Below are 20,507 nucleotides of genomic sequence, written 5' to 3' on the forward strand. Positions count from 1 at the left end.
TCCCTCTTCAAGTCTGCCCCTTATGAGCTGTGTGATGTAGTGCAAGTTACTCAGCCTCTCTGAACCTCAGTTTCTTCATCTGTAACAGGAACATGGTAATAGATTTCTCCCAGAGTACCAGACCAGTGTTTCACAAAGTGTGAATTAGAGATAAGGTGCTTGAGAAAAATGAAGATTCCTGTTTGGGGGCGTGGCCCAGAATTACACACCAGGTGATTCTCATTGGATGCACACATAAGTTTGAGAGCCATAACCCTAGACTGTTAGCTCCCCGAGTGAGGGAACCACGGCTTCACATTGTGCCCCAGTGCCTAGCACAGCTTCGGGCACACGCTGAGCGCTAAGTTTTTGGTTGAATAACCAAATGACTTTATGACTTGATGCAGCCAAAGCACTCAGTGTAGTGCCTGACACAGAGCAAGACCTCTGTAGATATCCAAGTGTTTCATTATTAATAATAGGGAAGGTACGTCTCTGTAAATAAATCAGCAGGACCCAGCACTCCTGGCACACAGAACACAGTCACCCCCTCCCCACATGTACTGAAGGTTGGGTCCCCTCCATTTCCATTACAATGTGCCTGGTTTCTCTGAGGCTGACAACTGAGAGCCAGAGGAGGATGGGCCACCCACATCCACGGGGTCTTGGTGTCCTGGTTGGGTCCACTGGCCATCTGCTTCTTTTCTTTGGAGGGGATACTGAAGCCTGAGGACCTTCCGGGCTGATGAGGAAGACTCGTGTTCACCATTCCAGAGCCCAAGGCATCCATTTTCATTAGGTTTGCAGACAATCATGACAGAAGACTGGGCTGGCTTTTTATTGTTCCAGGTTTCTTGGCTTGGACCTAGAGAGAGGAAAAATTATTTAGAAAAGGCTTTTCCTGTCTGAAGAAGAATGGGTGTTTCCTGAAGCCACCAGAGCCCAAAGCACCAGCATGGGAGTTAGGGGGAAGGAAATGGGAAACAATGCTGCACCCTCTCCTGTCCCCCCGTCCCGCCCCCCCCCCCGAACACATTTGAAGCCCAGGTCACGTCCCTGAGCCACAGGATGCAGGAGACGGTGATCTAAGCTAGGGCCCTTCACTTTACAGATGAACAAGCCTGGGACTTTGGGAGAGATGGAATTTGTGCAGGTCAGTGGGTGGCTGGGGCGAAGCTGAGCCTCGGGGCTGGTGTGCTGAACGCTAAAGCCAGGCCCTTCCCCATGCCACTCTTCCCTGTCCCCTTCCCCACACCCCTGGCCTGCCTCACCCCATTCCCCCAGGGTGAAAAAGGCTCCAGCAACACTTGTGAGTGACCACCCTGTGCAGAGATGGTGCAGACGACGGGGACAGGGTAGCTGCTATGGTCTGAATGTTTGAGTCCCCCCCCCAGATTCATATATTGAAATCCTAACCCCCCAGATGATGGTATTAGTAGGTGAGGCCTTTGGGAGGAGATTAGGTTATGGGGTGGAGCCCTCGGGAATGGGATTAGTGCCCTTATGAAAGAGGCTCCAGAGAGATCCCCAGCCCCTTCCATCTGTGTGGACGCAGAGAGAAGGTGCCGGCTGTGAACCAGGAAGAGGGCCCGCACCAAAACACAGCCATGCTGGCCTCTTGATCTTGGAATTCCTGTCTCCATAACTGTCAGAAATAACTTTGTGTTGTTTCTAAGCCACGCAGGTATTTTGATCTAGCAGCTTGAACAGACTAAGACCGTAGCAGAGAAGGGACATCCCCACCCAGATATTGAAGGCATGACAATCTCCTGACTGCAGGGTTCCCAGAGTCCCCACTGAGCCCCCTTTACCCTGCACCAAGCCCCTGTCATTTCAGCCAGCCAGGGGAATGGGCACAGGACTGGGGCCTGAGGTGGCCCATTTAGGAGATGGGGATGAAGCTCTGATGGTGGACACCTATGCCAGAGATGCCATTTTCCCTGAGACCCTTCCCTTGGGTTCTGCCCCTGAGGACCCACACTTGTCACAGATCAGCAAGGCTGGAATTAACTCAACAACTTCCTGAAATGGAGGCTCTAGAAACATCTAAGACACGGCAGCCATTCGGGCAGAGCTCATTGTTCACTAAATGGCAGAAATACCTGGGAAGCCGGTGCCTCCCTAATAATAGTAACTAAAATTGGTTGAGCACTTGCCTTGCACCAGACCCTTTCCACATACTTTATGTAACATTTAATGCTTACAACAACCTATGAGGAAGGTCAGATTATTTACTCTTCCTCCGGATGCTCAGAGAAGTGAAGAAAGTTGACTGAAGTCACACAGCTAGAAAATGGTAGAGGTAGGATTTGAACCCAAGCAGCTTAACTCTTCGCCTCTTCACTGCACATTCTCTTCTCGATAGCCAGGTTCTTCCTCTTTGAGCTTGGCTTGTTTGCTTTCTGTAACTAGGGTGTGGAAAGAGTTATTCTACATGTGAAAAGTTATACTTGCATGTGAAAAGCAAGTAGCATATGGCAGGTTCTTCATTCATGTATTTTTTATTCATTCATTCATTGAAAAATTGTTAAGTGTGTGCCAGCACCGTGCTCTTTGCAAGAATGCCTAAGTTGGGGTCCCTGCCCACAAAGAGCTCATGGTCTGGAGGTGAGACAGATATCTAAAGAAACATGCAGATGTTGTGGAACTAGGAGCGCTAAGGGGAGGAAGCCCAGGTTGCTATGGTAGCACAGAGGTGGCTATGACTTGCTCTATCCGGTAGGGTAGAGAGGGTGAAGGAAGGTTTTAAGAGGAGGGGGGTTGGGCTAGATGAAGAACTGTTGCCACAGTGGTGGCCTGGGGGTGGGGCCAGTGCAGGAAGGGCCTTATATGCCGGGCTAATGGATTACGACTTGATGGTGCAAGCCTTGGAGAGCCACGGAAGAACAGTAAGTAGCGTGGCATGATGAGATCTGCGGTTTAGAAAGACCATGCTGGTGGAGGATGGCTTGGAGAGGGTAAGGCTGAAGGCAAGGAGTCCAACTGGGAGATGACTGGATGAGTGCAGGTGAGAAATGCCGTGGGTGGGAACTAGCACAGTAGTGGAGGAAATAGAGGTGGAGTTTGAGGAAGACTTGGTGACCAATCAGGTATGGGAAGGTGAGAGAGAGGAGTTGGGGTTGATTCTGCGTGTGAAGCATGCGTGGAAAAGCAGGCAATTGTTCAGGCGGTGGCAGGTTGCCCTGTTTGGGGAGGGAGGGTCAAAGAGCTTATAGGTGCAGAGTGTGACAGTGAGAAATGTTGGCAGCCACAGTGTTACCCCATTAATCTCAGCCAGTGCGGAACGCTGTGGTCTCAGGACTGGATGTGGGCAAGCCAGGAAGCCTGTTGCTCGCTCTGTTTCATCAGGAGCCAGGCGGCATGCCTCAATGATCACATTTCTGGTTTCCAAATTCACTACCACTATTGAAAAGAGAGTTGTAACATTGCACAAAACTTGGAGCAAATCTGATGCATTTTATAGGGTTACTATAGACGGGGAGGATTTTCTAACCCGTTTTCCCTCTCTGACAAAACAGAATTTGAGTATACAGCACCGCCATCAGCAGCCTTTCTGCCGGTTACACTTTCCTGTTTGGGCACTAGAAGACCTGCTTTCTGACACACGTGTCTGCTGTGTTGATGTGTTTTCATGGTCAGAGGGAGTCACACAGAGGTGCTGCTGTATCTTTCAGTGCTTGTTGAGGGCAACTTTTTGAAGCGTATGTCTCATTAGAGGTGGCAGGAAAGTAATAAAGGGTCACCCCAAAGTCTCAGAGCAAGCCCAGGGGAACCTGCAGAAGGCAGATCAGGAATCAGTCTCCAGGGCCTAGGGGTGCGCTAATTGTGGGAGCCCCTCGGTGAAGCATCAGCGCTGCTAACGCGATTGTCACGATCCCAAGCTTTCTAGTGAAACTTGGTAATTGAAGGGGGAACATCAGTGGCTCATATCAGCAAGCCACCACCTTCAGCTCTGGGAAAACTTCAGTGCGCCTACAACGCATGTGGACAAAACAAACCTAAACCACCCAGGAGTTCCAGGCAGGCTGTTGTCCTAGCACCAGGGATGCAAGAGTTGCAAGTTTCCATAGCAACGAGGCAGAGAAACAATTACCACGCACCTTCCAGGGCCCTTTGCCAAGGTTACAAGGACACCGTCTCAGCGCTGGAGAAGATGACAGAACTGACTATCTCTGTCTAAACTGTTGACATGGAAGGTGAAAAAGAGTTTATGGTACCACAGAATGTGTTTAGGATAATCTAGTCTGACTCCTTCAGTTTTCAGAGAAGGAAGCAGAGACCCAGAGAGGTTAAGCCCCTCGTCCTAGGTTGCCCAGCTTGGGAAGGGCTGGGCTGCAGTGCCACCATGGCTTTCTGGTCCCTGGCCCAGTGCCCTCTTCTACCCTCCCTGGGGTTGGTACTGGGAATAGAGGTGCCCCTTGTCTCTGCCAGGTGCTGTGTCCCAAAGCCATACATCACGTTTGTGTAAAGAAAATTCCGGTCCACCATCGACTTCCTTGGTAGCCTGAGACGCTGTCTTCTTTATTTCCGACCCCTCTTTTGGTAGCACCTGCTAACACTTTGGTGCTCTGGTTTTGTTCTGTTCTGTTTTGCTCCCTAAGATCCAGACATAGCTTTTCTTCCGGCTTTTCTTTTCTTTTCTTTTTTAACAGTTTGCCGCATGCTTTTCCCCACACATGAACATTTATTAAACATTTTAAGTATTATACACAATTTGCTTCTTTTACTTAGCAGTTTGGGGCGTTTTTCTGTCAGTACTTCATTCTTTTTGGCTGCTGCAGATGTTACATTTTATAGACATATTGGTTGGTATTTCTTATTAATCAACATTTGGGCTGTTCCCAAGTTTGAAAAAAAAAGTTACAACAAGTACTCTTGGGTCCATTTCTTTGTTCAGGATTAATTTGCAGAAGTGGAAGTTCTGGGTCCAAACCCAGAATATTTTGAATTTCAATTGATATTGCTAACTTACACTCTAAAAAGTTGTACCAATTTATAAGGCAGAAAATGCTATTTTTCTTTTTTTTGGGTACTTAATCTAAATCTTCGCTAACGTGATGGGTAAAACATGTTTTAATTTTCATTTTTTAATTCTGTGAAGTTTAGTTTCTAACTTACTAATGTTGGTTTCTAGCAGTATTCATTCTCAATTTATTACCTCTTTGAAGTTTTAATTTTAGCCATTATGCTTGATATTAGGTTATTCTTTTTTGTAACGAGCAGCCAGTTCTTGTTCTATCATTGTGACGTTCCATGCAATCTCATTGAAGATCAGAAACAGAGTTTTTTAAGGTCTTAGACCTTCTCCTTTAACAGCGGAAAAGGTAGTCTTGTACCTGTCTCTTTACTATCCCTGTGGAATATCCTGGAGTTTTCAACTTATTGACTCCTGGTCTGAGTGAACAGAATTTTTTTTAAGAAGTGTGATATAAAGTAATTCACAGTCCCTGTGTTGATCTAATTTTAATACCTGAATGCTAGCTCTTCTGTTTATAATCCATTTCTGACCTTTGGACCCATCTGCCTAGCTCCTAGCTCTGTAGGCTCTGGGTTCAGCTCATGCTACCAGGGGACTCTCCCACTTCGGACTGTCTTGGTAGCTGTTCTACCCTAGGCAGGTGCTGGTCACCTATTCTTGACTCCTGATGGGCATTCAGGCAGTTACAGCAAAGAAATGTTTCACAAATGGTATCTGATACAGTCTAGTTAAGATTAATGGGGAATAAAAGTACTTTGCTTAGAAATAATTATCCATAGATCTAAAGTCAACAAATGTCTCTACAACAAAAAATACATAATTTTGGGGGGGGGCAGGAGGAGGCTTGAAATAGATCAGAAAACACTTTCACATTAATTGTTCTTTTCATATACTTCAAATCTGTACTTAATGCCTTTCTCCTCCTGGACATCAGAAGGAACACCTGGATATCTGGGAGAAGTTTGTATTTTTCCAAATCAATTTCTGGAAAAAGTGTGTCACTTTCAAATTCCTGCATGGTCCTTGTCACAAATAGTCTAAGATGGCCTGGCCTGCTCATGGCTTCCTTATGAACAGAACTGCGTTCCACTACCCAAACCATGTCCACTGTATTTGTTAATTCTGGTTGCTCAATAAGTTTTAAGGCATCATCCAGACTTTTGGCAAGGAAATGAGCTCCCTGTGGAGGTTCCTTGAGTTCTCTACTGAGAACTATATTCATTGTGTCCTTTAAAGGTCCATTCTTCTCTGGAATGGAGAACAGGTTTTCCTGCCCGTCATCACCAAATTCTGTTTACCTTCTACTGAAGAGGTTGTGGTCATTCTTTGGAAATACCTGTAATCTTTCCTGAGCCGGGGCCAGGGCAGGTCCCCGTTCTAGCCTATGCCCGTGTTCTGGGACCCAGCAACAATGCAGTTTAGCGGACGAACCACGACAGCAGCAGAAAATACTTCCGAGCTAGCACGTCACACCAACATGGGGATTACCCACCAGCTTGGCGTGAAATTTTTCTTCTTCCAGCTTTTTTTTTAACATCTTTATTGGGGTATAATTGCTTTACAATGGTGTGTTAGTTTCTGCTTTATAACAAAGTGAATCAGTTATACATACACATATGTTCCCATATCTCTTCCCTCTTGCGTCTCCTTCCCACCCTCCCTATCCCACCCCTCTAGGTGGTCACAAAGCACCGAGCTGATCTCCCTGTGCTATGCAGCTGCTTCCCACTAGCTATCTACCTTACGTTTGGTAGTGTGTATATGTCCATGACTCTCTCTCGCTTTGTCACAGCTCACCCTTCCCCCTCCCCATATCCTCAAGTCCGTTCTCTAGTAGGTCTGTGTCTTTATTCCTGTTTTACCCCTAGGTTCTTCATGACATTTTTTTTTTTTCTTCCAACTTTTGAGGAGAGTCTTTGATGATCAGTAAATAAACTGAAGTAGTTGAGATGGCTCCATTAGTTCATTGGTGGGGAGCCAGGGGCCCTGGAACCCTTCTCAGGCTTCCCTGTGGACAGCTTCCCTCTGTGCTCCTAGCAATCCAACCTCACGACTGCTTGGTGTTGCCACTGTTGGAGCTGGGTCCTCCTGGGGCCTTCTGAGAGGTGAGCATGAGGCTTCTCTGGCTCAGGCCTGTGTCTCTTCCTGTCTTGAAAGTGGATTTTCCTGCAGGAGGATGTGAGCAGTGAGAATGTGTCAGGACAGCTCTCTGGAGGGGTGGCCAGACCAAGAGACGGCTACTTGCTTCCTCGTCGGGAGAGGCCTCTGGGTTTAGCTCCAACTCTGGGCCTACATGGCAAGTTCCAGGAGGCCATGGTCTGAGCATCTCTCTCGGGGAGGTTTGTCCCCAGGACAAAAGTGAAGGGAGAAGAAGAGTGAGGCTCCACTGCTGACTTAGCCGCACTTCGAGGCAAGAGGAGCATGGTGGGTAGGAAGGCGCCTTCCATCAGTCTGGAGCCCTTGAGCGGGAGCCTGGGTGTCAGATGTGAGGGCAGAAGCGCAAGCTCCAGATGGGTTTGTTATCAGCCCTGGGCCCCGCGCAGAGCCGATGCACAGTTCCCTTTTGTCAGATGATTGAATTCATTCATTCAGCATGAACTGAGCACCTACTCCCTGCCGGGCACTCTCCTAGCCCAGGGAAAGAGCAGAGAGAGAGCAAGACAGTTATGGCCCTGCCGCTGGGAAGCCTACGTCCTGGGCTGAGTAAACAGGAAGGCTGAGGGCCTTCAGAGCTCTGAGGGCGGGAGGGTGGGCGGATGTGGGGTACCCCTGCCAGCAAAGGAGCCCCCAGGTTCTTGGACTTTCTGTCCTGAGGGCTGGGGTAGGAGATCTGGCAGCACTGTCCAGATGGGGATGATACCAAGAAATTAAAGAAGGCAACAGGAGAAAGCGGGGGAGGTCTGAGCACCTACAGTGTGTGGTCCGGGGGCTGGGAAAGCACCTTTTCCATGTGGTCAACTGTAATCCTCCCAGACGCCGAGTGAGGCCGTGGTCATTGTCACCATTTATAGATTTGCGGAAAGGGTGAGCAGCCTTCCTGAGGCACACATCTCGGAAGTGAGGATTCCCCCTCAGGTCAGCGGACGCCATTCCATCAGCAGAAGGCCAGCTGTGTGAGGTCCCCAGAGGAGCCCCTCAGGCTCTGAGGCCTCAGGCTTGTTTTTTCCAGCATCAAAGTGTTTGCCTCAGGTGATGACACCCTGGCCTCTCCCATCCTGCAGACTCGGGCCTAATGGAGCTGGTATTGCCCCAGCACGTTGGCTGGTGTCAGAATAGGAGGACAGACGCCCCTGGGGGATCGGCTGAAATGGGTGTGCATCTGGAAGAGCAGCTTCCTCACCCGGTGGCCTTCCCAGCCCCAGTATGGCCCTGGGGATGATGGCAGAAGGTGGCCTGCTTGCAGCACTGACCTTGTGCTCAGAGCCAGAACGGTCAAAGTGACAGAACGGGTTTGAATTCCATCTCCGCTGCTTGCTTTTTGTGTAGCCCTGAGCTAGTCACCCAGACTCTCTAGGCCTTAATTTCATCATCAGCAAATCAAGGTTGGCCACAACTACAGCACAAGGCTGTGATGAGAATGAGCACAGATAAGATTGGGAAAGCACTAGCAGTGTCTGGCACGCAGTAAATGCTAATAATCAGTAGCGCTCATGATTGATGTTAATATATTATATCAGTATCAGATCATACTCCGCCGTGTATCTGGGGCTGGGCTGTAGGGCATGGTTTATTCTGGTGGCCGACTCGTATTTCCCAAGGATGCATGGGGCACAGACACTTATGGCAAATAGAGACGTCAGGTTTTACAGCAGAGGATTCCAAACTTCCCGGTCATCAGAACCCCCGGGGGGTCTTGTTATAGATTCAGGGTTGGGGGTTATAACCCCTCCCATTCCTTCCTCCCTCCCTCCCCAGAGATTCCCATTCATGGGTCTGGGGTAAGGTTTTGAATCTGTGTTTGTAACAAAATCCTCAGGTGACCCTGTTGCAGGAAGTCCAAGGACTAGATTTTGGGCAGCATTGCTTTAAAAGCTCTTTTTTCCAGCCCTGGCCAGCCTCGTGGCTGGCTCTCCTCCACGGCTGGGCTATTTCTGACTAATCAGTAGGCGCTGTCACCTCAAATCATGCTCCTCTTCCCTGGGCAGCCCTGGAGATGCACATGGACAAATCCTTTCTCCTCAGCTTTCTGTCTAGACACCATGCAGACCTACAAAATGTTTTCCCCTTAAAAACGTGATCACCTGTCTCTGGGTGACCACAATTTCTAAACTCTCTCCTAAGAAACATGGTTAGAGAAGGGATTTTTTTTTTCTGACTTGGCAATCCATTTTAAACGTGTTATAAATGTATAATGATATATCTGCCTGTGTTTGTATATGGAATGATCCCTAGCAAATGCAGACTGGGGTAGCACAGTGGTTAAACATACAGACTGTGGCACTGGACTGTCTGGGTTTGAATCACAGCTCTGCCCCTTACTAGCTGTGTGACCTTGGGCAAGTTATACAACTTCTCTGTCCTCAGTTTCCTTATTTTTGGAGTAGGACTAATAGTAGCACCTATCCCCCAGAGTCGTTAGAAGGATTGGCTGAGTTAATATTGATGAAGCACTTACAACAATGCCTGACCCATAGCGAGCCTTCACTGTAGAGAGTGAAATGTAACTGCATGAGACGACCTGGGAGATCCAGGGAGCGTGGGCATCGCATGCATTCCAGGAAAGTAAAGAAGTTTAGGTAATGATGCTGACTGGCTTTAGCCAAGCCCTGTTCTTTCCTGACACACAGTTCTGCCTTGAAGGAATTGAACAAGCCACAGTGGTGGTGAAAGAAGCCCTGTGTGTGACCACCATGTATGAAGCAAAACATCATTTTGCTCAACCCCATTAGCAAACTCTATAAAGCCTTGTCTTCGGAGAATCTCTCTAGCTGTGATCTAAGTGGCATGCAGACACCGGGGGACTTTTCCCTTTGTCTCAATCTTCCCTTCCAAAGTTTGGAGTTGCTGAGGGTCTTGGCTGGTTTTCTCGACAAAAGAGCTATAGAGGAAGAACCTGGTGTAGGGGAGGCAGGAATTAGCAGAGATCAGAACAGCCGTGTCCAATCAGGTCTTGAGCGATGATGGAAGACGAAGGAAGGGAAGCTCTGCACCCTTTCCTCTTCTCCCCGCCCTGCCAGGTTAGCCTCCTTGCCTCCCTTGGGAGGTGGGACAGCAACGTGGCTTAGCACTGGGCCTTGGGGCAGACCCGGCTGGACAGCCTGGCCTGGTACCTAGTAGTGTTATGATCTTGGGAACTTTGCTAACCGGTCTGATTGTCTTTGGTAAAATAAAGGTGAGAGCAGTACCTGTGTCACTGAGTTGTTGGGTCAAGTTCAACAAGGTAATATATATAAAGTGCCTGGGACTCCATGAATGAAACCTTTTCTTATTCTTTCTGCTGGGTGGTCTTTTCCATGGGCCCAGTCTAGCCCAAGGTCTTGATAATTCAGGTCTTTCCCTGTACAGAATCCTTCAAAGAATAGTCCAGAATAGTTGGATAGAGAATGGAGATTGAAAGACCAGCTTGCTTGGACCAACCCATGAGTTACTGTGTATGTGTTTGGACAGGATGTGGGTGAGGGGCTTGGAGCTCCTTGGGGAGGGACTACTCTCCACATGGTAAAGGGCCTCCTGGTGATTTCATGTGACTCTTGTGGGCACTCCAGAAGCAGTTGCAGGAAGTGAGGGAATGGGCAGAAACGCATGTTTCTGAGTGAGCAGGGAGCAGGGCAGAGCCCAGCATGGTACATGGTCCCCAGGGTAGAAACAGAGTGAAGTAGTGGGCCAGGCAGGAAATGCACTCACGGGTCAGGTTGGGTGGGCCTGGGTCACCGAGGTGGCAGAAGAGGTCTGGAACACATCTGCCTGTAGGCATTACCCACACTTCCAAGGAGGAAGTTATTGCATACCAGTTGGTCAGGTGGACCTAGCAGGACCTTCTGTGGGAGCTCAGAAGGTCCGGCCAATGGCAGCTGGGCCTAGCCATCCGGCTGGGGCAGAGCAGGGGCGTGCTCCCTGAGGAGTGGCACCGGCTCAGGGCCCAGCCCTGGAAATTGGAGCCCAGGGGAGCAAGGGGTCAGCCCTAGGACATCGGAACTTGGCCCCGTAGGACAACAGAGGCAACACAGAAAAAAATGACTCAGGAGACTGCACCCAGAGCTTTGCCATATGCCAACAATCACATTATTTCAAATGAATTTTCACATCAACCCAACGAAGAAAGTATTGTTGTCATCATATTACCGATGAGTAAACTGAGGCTCCTTTAAGTTCACTGACTCGCCCAGTGTTCCAGAGCTGCTCTGTGGCAGAACCAGGAGTGCCCATGTCTGCCCGCTCAGAATCTCATGCTTTTTATCCAGGTACCAGAGTGCCCAAGTCTCCAGGTGGTGGGGCCAGGGTCTGCCTCACCAACAGAATTCTTCACACATTCTTTTGTGTGATATAGAAAGCACCGGGGCTGTGGGCTGAGAGCCACAGTGATGCTCCCTGGGACTTTGGAAGGGACCTGGTGGAGTGCCTCATCCAATCTCCTCTATTTAAAGATAAGGAAATAGAGCTTCAGAGAAGTTAACAGCCTTGCCTGGGGTCACTCAGAAGACAATGGCAAAGCCAGGACCCGAACCAGGCCTGCTGGCTCCCCACCCCTTGTTGTCTCCACTGCATTGAGCTGTTTTCCTCCCACACTGAAGAAGATTCGGGCAGACTTCTGTGACCCTGCTGCATAAGGGGCATCAACAGAATTGAACGTTTAAAGGCCACCAGCATATCTCCCTGGACAGGTGGCCCTGCTGCATAAGGGGCATCAACAGAATTGAACGTTTAAAGGCCACCAGCATATCTCCCTGGACAGGTGGCCCTGCTGCATAAGGGGCATCAACAGAATCGAACGTTTAAAGGCCACCAGCATATCTCCCTGGACAGGTGGCAGGAGCAATTCGTCTGCAGTTGCATTTGTAAGCACAGCATGGAGAACTCATCAAGAAGCCGGCAAGGATTGCACAGGTCCTATTTGTCTACTAATTAAAACAAGGGAAATGCCAGGGGAAAAGAAGATGGATTGGGGAAAAGATGGAAGTTTTCAAGTCATGCAGAACGGCAGTAGGGTGGCAACCGCACGTCTTGGGCAGGGATAGTTCTGCACCTCATTGGGCGTGTGGGTGCCTTTGACTCGGCCACTGCGTTCTCATCTGTCTTCCTGACTGGCTGAGCATCTTGAGGACAACACTGTGTCATCTTTACCTTTGCATGAGCAGCACCCAGCACCGGGTCTGGCATGGAGTAGATATTCCACAAATGTTTGTTGAATGACTGACTGAATGATTGAAAACCATTACTAAGGGTAAGGGTGAGACCAAATGGCTGGTCAGAGCTCTCCTTTCATATTACACCTGCCATGGGCTCAGTGCCTCCAGATTTGGCTTGCAGAGGGCCCTGGGAGATCCCATGGTCATCCTCTGCCTCTTTGAATATTGGCCTCCCTTGGGAGCCATTACCTTGGTGTTAGGGATCATCACTGGAGTTTGTTAGGGCTGACTAGCTGTGGCCAGGGGCCTGAACCAACGGGCTATAGTCAAAGGCCTGGATGCCAGGGTCAGGTTGCCCCAGTTTGAGTCTTGGCTTCATCACCTTCCAGCTGTGTGACCTTGGGCAAGCTGCTTGACCTCTCTAAGCCTGTTTCCTTATCTGTAAAATAGGGGTCATAGCATGGGGAATGATGAGGATTGAATGAGACAACGTACAGTCCTGGCACCTAGTAAGGGCTCAATCCATGTTAGGTCTTTGTACTGTCATTTCCTGAGGGGCCTGGGAGCATGGCTGCTCCCTCTGCCAGGTCGGGGGTAAGCAAGCCCTGGCTGTGTGCCCATCTTGCCTTTGTTTAGGAGCACAAAGGAGAGCAGGAGATAATGAGGCAGAGAGGAGAGGAGTCTATTAGAAGTGGCAGCAGGAGAAGCTATCGGATATATAGACGTGCGCCCGGGCAAACCTGGGCTTGGATAACATTTCCATTCTGTTTCCGTCATCCATAACTTGGTTATTTAAAGTGCAGGAAAAAAGCCAGAATACACCGTCCTGTTTGTACAAATGAGGTTTATAAATAGCTGTTGTGGAGAGCCGGCATCGTGGAGAGATCAGGCTGCCCACAGTGAGCCCTGACTCAGTGCCGTGGGGGCCGGCTCTGCCGATCTGGAGATGTTTCGTGTCTGTCTCTGAGCCACTGTCACCTCGCTCCCGGTGGCTCCTTAGGGAGACCTACACGCTTCTACTTTGGGGATAAGAAGCACTGTGGCATTTGAATGGGATTGGAGGGCATTGGCGTCATTGGGTGTGGCAGAGATGGCAGGATTTGGAACAGGGCAGACCTGGGTTTGAATCCCATTCCATCACTTACCAGCTGTGTGACTGCTGGCAAATTGGCCTAGCCTCAGTTTTTCCTCTGTTCACTATATATCACACTTTAGGGCTGCTGTGAAGACAGAGCTTCTTCCTGCGGGCAGCTCAGCAGCAGCTCTTGCTAGTTGTGGCAAGATAGGCGGGTACCTCTGAGGCCAGACAACCGCAAGATTTTTAGGGGCCTAGAAATTAACTAATGGCTGGGGAGTAGCAGGGGTAGACAAGGGACCAGGATGACATCTGGTCACTATGATGGAGCAGGTGTGCCCAGGCCCCACTCTGGCCCCTGAACAGATCCCAAACTCTGAGCCATCTGACCTTCAGAGGATGTCTAGTTATCATTATTATTATAATTATTAAGCATCCTCATTGCTGTCTACTTAGTTACCTGGCATTTCAGTTTCTATCGGTGACATAGACTGTCTGCAAATTATCTGCCGTTGAGTTCCCACCCCAGCCTTGCTCGGGAGTAGGCTGAGGGATGTGTTAGCAGCTCAATTCTCCTGATGCTCTGATTCTCAACCATGTACCTGACCATCAGAAAGCCCTTGTCTGGCAACTTACCAACACCCTGGCTTTGACTAAGGACCGGCCTCGAAGCAGCTCCAGGGAAGCCCTGGTGTCTTCTGTAGGACTGCAGCCATCGACACCATCTGTGTGTTGTTCAAGACGACCTGAGCTCAGGCCTTGAGCAGTTTGGCCCTCTCCAGGACTGTGAGCTTTCTCTTTGGACTTAAGCATGCCATTGGATTTCCTTCTCAGATTCAGTTTTACAAGCATTGATTGAGCACCTCCTATTTGGCTGTAACTATGGTCCTGGTGGGGGGGGCAACAAAACAGCACGGTGGCCTGGGATGGGGCAGGGCCTGCACTTACCTACGGTTGCTCGTTAGCTGTGTGGTTTTTGAATTGTCCCCCTGACCTTTGCGCCCGGGCTTCCCACTTGTAAAATGAGACTGATTATCTACATGGTCTTTAGAATAGAGAAATGGCTCCACAGCAGGTATTCAATGAATGATAGTCAGCTTTTTCTTCTGCTCCGCTCTCCTTTCGTCTCCCTTCCTCCTTCCTGCTGTCTCCCACTCCCCCCTTCTTTCCTTGCGCTCAAGGAGTTTACCATCGAGTAGGGTCAGGCAGAGACCTAGACTAAACATTTCAAAATGGCATCAGGATGGGAGTAGGTACTGGGAATTCTTGGATACAGAGGTGGACGCCCACAGATGGTTTCCTTCTGTCAGCCTTGGAAGTTCAGGGAAAAGCTGAGTCACGGGCGTGTGTCGGGATGCACGCACAGGGCTGAACGTGTGTATAGCCTGCCTGTACCCACACTCACACACGCACGTGCATCATATAGACATGTACATTCATACCTATCAGAAGGGAACTGGCACAAATCAGGACTCACCCCATTGTTTCACATACAGAGGCCATAACGAAGAGGTAAGGATGGAGTTAAAGGTCAAGAATGGTGCGGTGTCCAGAGACCCACAATGCGAGGAAGCTCTGCCACACCTAGGGCTGGTGGAACAAGGGAAGAAATAGTGTTACCAAGGTAGGAGAGAGCCTGAGTCTTGGAAGTGATGCAGCCTGGCAGGAGCGATAGTCACAGGACATGGCATACTGCCAGAGATGTGTCCCCCCACCATTCCCCTCTTATGCTCCGATTTTCTGCCATGCCTCCCATCGGCTGAGCCCTACCAAGGGAGGCTGGGTGATGCTCTAGGCAGGAGCCTCCTTCCAGGGAACAGAGCCTGGCAGGGAAGAGCGAAGAGTGGACTCTTGAGAGGGTGCAAATGGAGAGTCAGCAGCAGGGATATGCATGGTGGACGCTCCTGCACAGGCACGCATAGGCCAGCCAGAGCTTCTTCCTGCAGGCAGGAGGGGCGAGCGGGCCGGAGAGGGGCTGGGCAGGCACGGTGCAGCTGGGTGATTCCCAAGCCCCTCCCACATGTTGCTGGAGGGGCTCTGAGAGGCCTGTGGATGGGGCTTTGTGCAGGATTTTCTCAAAGCCCATACACTGTAATGCTTCAGTCGTTTATGAGAAACCACGATTGGCTTCCAGCCTCCCTAGTCTTTGCTGAAGGCAGCAGTGGGTTTGTACATATTTGAGATAAATCTATGTGTAGTGTTTTCTCTTTCTGCCCCAGTGCCTGTGTTCAGGAGGCGTGAGAGGTACAGTGATGGCCCCGGGCAAGGGCTGCAGCTGGCTGGAGTCACGTCCTCAGAGCGTGCCCAGCTCGGAGTGGACATGGGCGTCATGTGCCGTCCTCTGTGAGTGACTTGGCCACGCCCTCACCTCCTCGAGGCCCCAGAGGCACTCCTAGTCTCTGGCCCCTTGGCTTCACATCCCCGGCTCTGCCCCCTCCAACACTGTTTCATCTCATCAGGGCTTTCCCAGGAGCTGGGAGTTGGTGGCCCCAGGCTGAGCTTCCAGTCAGCACCCAGCAGTGTTGGGTGATGCAGTGTTGATTGCAATGTTGTTTGCAGTGTTGATTGACAAGAGCGTGCGTGCGTGCTCTCTGCAGGCTGACAAAGCTGACCAGTGTGGCCTTGGGTTGTGAACTCTGAAGGACCCCACAGGTGATTTAGTCCAGGTGGTGGGCAGCAGAGAACGGTGGTCGGGACCTCCGTCTCAAATCCTAGCTCCGTGCGGCCTGTGAGAGCTCCACAACTAAATGGTCAATGGTCTGCCACTCCTTTTCCTCAGTAAGATGCCTGCAGCACAATTTTTTTGAGCAGGTTGGCTTCCAGAAGGGTAAACTGCAAAAGGCACCCCGGATAGCAAAGCTTATGGGCCTGTCTTGCCCATTTGCACATTGAGTATGTCTGTTCAGAGTGCTGTTTGGTTTTGGGTTCAGTTGATATTGCCCTGATATTGCTGAGAGAGTCCACACCTTGAAGGCATCTCCTGGTGGCAGAAATAGGGCCGCCCCGGCAGCAGCAGCAGAGAGAAAGGGTCTATCTTCCTGTTACCTGCGGAGGGAGGGCGTTTGCCCACTTCGTTTAAAAACTGCCTTAAGTTATTGAGCAGATATTAAGGTGGCAGGGAGCTAGTTCCCGGCCCTGCCCATTTTAGGGCTGGAATTTGCCCTCTCCAGGCTTCTCCTGTAACAAGGAAGAGCCAGATCTGAGTTGGATCTGTTTCTTTTACTTTAACCTTTGCTTCCCATTGCTTTTGTTCACTAAAAGGATACTGTCTATACATAATGGCCTGCCTTGGGGAACCGTGCCCCCTGCCTGAATGTTAAACCAAAATGCCTTTGATCAGGGAGACATCCAGACCCTGTCCACCCGCGGATGGCTGCAAGACAGAAGAAATTAACACATCCCCTCCCCGAGGCTGGCCATTCCAGGGGATATTTGCAAAACGTATGGCCTTTTTACTTTACTTCCAAAACGTATGGCCTTTTTACTTTACTTCCTCGGTTCCTCCCCCTCTCTGTGCTATAAAAGAAACTGGCATGCAAACCCCGATAAGATGGTTATTTTGAGACTTTAGTCTGCCGTCTTCTCAGTCTGCCGGCTTTCCAAATAAAGTCGTATCCCTTGCCTCAGCACCTTGTCTTCGATTTATTGGCCTGTGGTGCATGCGAGCAGAGCGAGCTTGAACTCTCTAATGTTCCTCTCTGGCTGGCCTGGCCTTTCTGTGAGGGGCTTTGCATGTGAATGAGTCTGCCCCCGGGAGGAGGGGGAAGTTCCTGACAAATGAGGAAGGCCTGGGCTCCAGGAAAAGCTGCTCATGTGGGATTTAAGTAGATCTGTGGTACTGGAGCCATCTCCCAGCTGCCCTGCCCAAGAGTCCTGCAGTGCCAGGGACTGGACTCAGAGGACCTTCTGGAAGATGCAGGCATATTTCTGTAGCAAAATCCATACTGAGTGTGAGAACCAAGGAGAGCTACACAGGTATACACACTCATTCACAGGCACACACCTATGAACAGTCTCTCATACATACACACGCTTACAGACACGTGCAGTCGGTGTTTGGTCAGAACGGGTAAACCTGTTAGAGGAGATTGCTGACAGCATCTGTAGCACCCAGCTTAATCCCCTTCTGGGTAAGTTAGAGTGATCTGCTCAGCGCAGAGTGGAGACAGAGCTGGTGACTCTGTGCCATGGGTACCAGCCAGTTCTGGGACAGGAGGCACCACATCCTGGTGCCAGGACCCCCTGGATCACAGAGATACAAAGAGACAGGGCAGGGCTGAACTCCTTCCAGGGCTGCAAGTTCCCCCAGGAATCCCAGGCTGGCATGACTCATTAGTGCCTGGGTGGGATGCATGTCCCACACATCAAACCGCACCCCTCCATGAGCCCATACCTGGCCAATCTCGTCCCCTGAAGGGCTGGCGCCTGTGGACTTTGGGACTAGACTATGCAAGCTGGAGTTTGCATGCTATGGTCAAATTCATCCTCTCTCCACTCCTGGCTGTTCTTCCATCCCTAGAGGAGACACTTGGCTAGGGAGGCAGTGTAGAGGGTGCTGAGAACACAGCTCTTTAGCAAGATGGAATCATATTTGCATCTAGGCCACCAGCTGTGTAACTGGCTAAAGCCCTGAACCTTGTTTCTCTGTCTGCAAAGTGAGGATATTTGAGCCCAACTCTTAGGCCTGCTGTGAGGCTTAAATAAATGATCTACGAAAAGCCCCCAGCAGTGTGACTAGCATACAATAGGTGCTCAGTAAATGGGGAGCACCCATCTCCTGTCTTTGTTGTATATTCTCCTGGCCAACCTACATGAGAGAACTAGACCCATTCAGACTCAGGTAACTCCATGCAGCCCGTGCTGGCCCAGCCAGCTCTGATGACAAGGGGCCAGGGTTCTGGCCTGCTCCTTTTTGATGTGGTTTATCAGTCAGAAAACCAGAACCACCACAGGGTGTGTGTGTGTGTAATAAAGAGATTTATTATAAGGAATTGGCTCACGTGATTATGGAGGCTGAGAAATCCCTAAATCTATAGGCAGCAAGCTAGAGAGCTGCTGGTGTAGGTCCAGTTCCAAAGCCAGCAGGCTCGTGTTCCAAGAAGAGCCAAGGTTTCAGTCCCAGTCTGAAAGCAAGAAAAGACTGATATCTCAGCTCAAACTGTAATGCAGGAGGAGTTTCCTATAACTTGTGGAGGGTCAGCTTTTTTGTTCTATTCAGGCCTTCACCTGATTGGATGAGGCCCACCCACATAGAAGAGGACAGTCCGCTTTACTCAGTTTGCCAAATTCCATATTAATCACATCCAGAAACACTCTCACAGACACACCCAGAGTAATGTTTGATCAACTATCTGGACACTCTATGGCCCAGTCATGGCCCCACAAAATTTACCCTCACACCTAGTATCTGGTGACGTCATGCATCAGTGGGTGTCCTGGCACAGCATGGGGATAGGCACCAGCCTTAGGTGCCTCCTTAGGACCTCCAGGAGCTTTTGCTCACCCCTGTGTACTACAGCAGAGGTTGTCCTCTGCAGTAGTTGAAGAGCACATCTTGGGTGGGCCCATCAGCTGTTCAGCCATGCAGATAGCAAGGCGTCTTGACCAAGACCCGTATCAGCCCTGTGGGCCTCGCTTGGTAGCAGAAATGTCAAAGCTTTGCCCATCAGCTTGTCTAAAATAACTCTCATCATCTTCTTCTCCCTTACCCCCTGGGTTTAACAAAAATCTTTGCCCTGTGGTCTGTACCACAAACCTGGGTATTATATTTGAAACCCCCATACCGTTCCGCCCCTACATCCTGATTGCTTTCAAGTCCTGCCAGTTTCTTTCTCCTTAATGTTTCCTTCTCAGATCCATTACTTTGTCCCCCCACTGCCATCACCCGGGCCCTACCTGGCATCATCTCTTGCTGCTTTCCTGCATCTTCTTCCTCAGTGGTTTTCTTGCCCTCAGTCTTGTCCCACAGAGCCTGTCATCCACACTGTTGCCAGAGGAGCTCTCTAAAATAAGAGATCCAACCACATGATTCCCTCGTTAATCATCTTATCAGCTTCTCACTATTAGTGTTTGTAAGCTGATGTTCTAAGAGCCAAGTTCAGCTCACACTTACCAAAAAAAAAAAAAAAGAATTTGAATACTTTTACATACTGAAGGGTGTGTACCTTCCAGTTTGCCACCGTCCTTACCACTCCTTATTGTCTCACACCTGCTCACTTTCCTCCTTTGTTACTTGTCCAGTCCCTGGAGTCAGAGGCCCAAACGCTTGAGCATGAAATTTGAGTCCCTTCACAATTTGGCCTTGGCTAACCTTCCCAGATTTATTTTTAGGCAATTCTACCTAAGTACCATGTGCCTAAGCCGTCCTGTTCTGTACCTTTCCCCAGACACACAGTATAGTTGACCCTTGAACACCAGGTTAATCCACCTGTAATTTATAGATAGCCCTTCTATCTGTGGTTCGGTCACATCCACAGATTCAACCAACTATGGCTCGTGCAGTACTGTAGCATTTACTATGGAAAACTATCCAGGTATAAGTGGACCTGCACAGTTCACACTCTCATTGTTCAAGGGCCAGCTGTAGTCTTCCTCATTTCCATGGCTTCATCCATGTTGTTCAGTTTGCTTGGGTGGCCTTCCTCTCTTTGAACCCCTGGCTAGTCGCTAGTTATCCTGTAACACTCTATTCATATGACACCTACTCTTTATAGGCTTTCCATAACATTCTCTAAGTCTCAGTTTCCTCCTCTGTAAAATGGGGGTAATCATAGGATCTACCTGATGGGGTTGTCACGAGGATTAAATGAGATAACCCAGATAAAGTGCTTAGCACCATGTCCAACATGTAGAAAGTGCCCAAGAAATACTCAGCCACCTGCCTGCCTGGCATCTAGAGATGTCAGTGTCTTGGGCAGGGGCAACTATAGGGACTCTTCTGTCTGTCTTCGGCCAGGGTGCCTGAGTTTGACAGGCTTTTACCACTCACAGTTAAAGCAAATAGATAGTCATTAGTGTCCATCAGGCAGTAAATAGGAGACAGCCTATATTACAGATGCCTGGCTTGATGGGGTCATACAAGATTGGCGGTTGGGGGGGGATTCGTTAGGCCCAGAAAACTCTGCTTGAGAAGCAAAACAGAGAAAATGAAACCTGGTTTTATAAATACATTTAGACTTGTTAAAAAAAA

General features: G+C 49.6%; 1 protein-coding gene, 1 long non-coding RNA gene and 1 pseudogene across 5 annotated transcripts in view; 1 reads left to right on the forward strand and 2 right to left on the reverse strand.

The window, feature by feature from the left end:
• Positions 1–20,507, forward strand: part of GALNT18 (polypeptide N-acetylgalactosaminyltransferase 18) — a 362,747-nt gene that overhangs the window by 67,805 nt on the left and 274,435 nt on the right. The gene's annotated exons all lie outside the window — the stretch shown is intronic.
• LOC137231284 (uncharacterized) lies at positions 748–19,292 on the reverse strand. The gene is made up of 3 exons (XR_010946444.1): positions 19,214–19,292; positions 14,796–14,908; positions 748–844 (listed from the first exon to the last, which is right to left on the reverse strand). It is a non-coding gene; the product is annotated as an uncharacterized lncRNA (long non-coding RNA).
• Positions 5,606–6,494, reverse strand: LOC137230469 (dihydrofolate reductase pseudogene; annotated as a pseudogene).

The sequence above is a fragment of the Pseudorca crassidens genome, chromosome 9, assembly GCF_039906515.1.
Source record: "Pseudorca crassidens isolate mPseCra1 chromosome 9, mPseCra1.hap1, whole genome shotgun sequence".
Lineage (NCBI taxonomy): Eukaryota > Metazoa > Chordata > Mammalia > Artiodactyla > Delphinidae > Pseudorca > Pseudorca crassidens.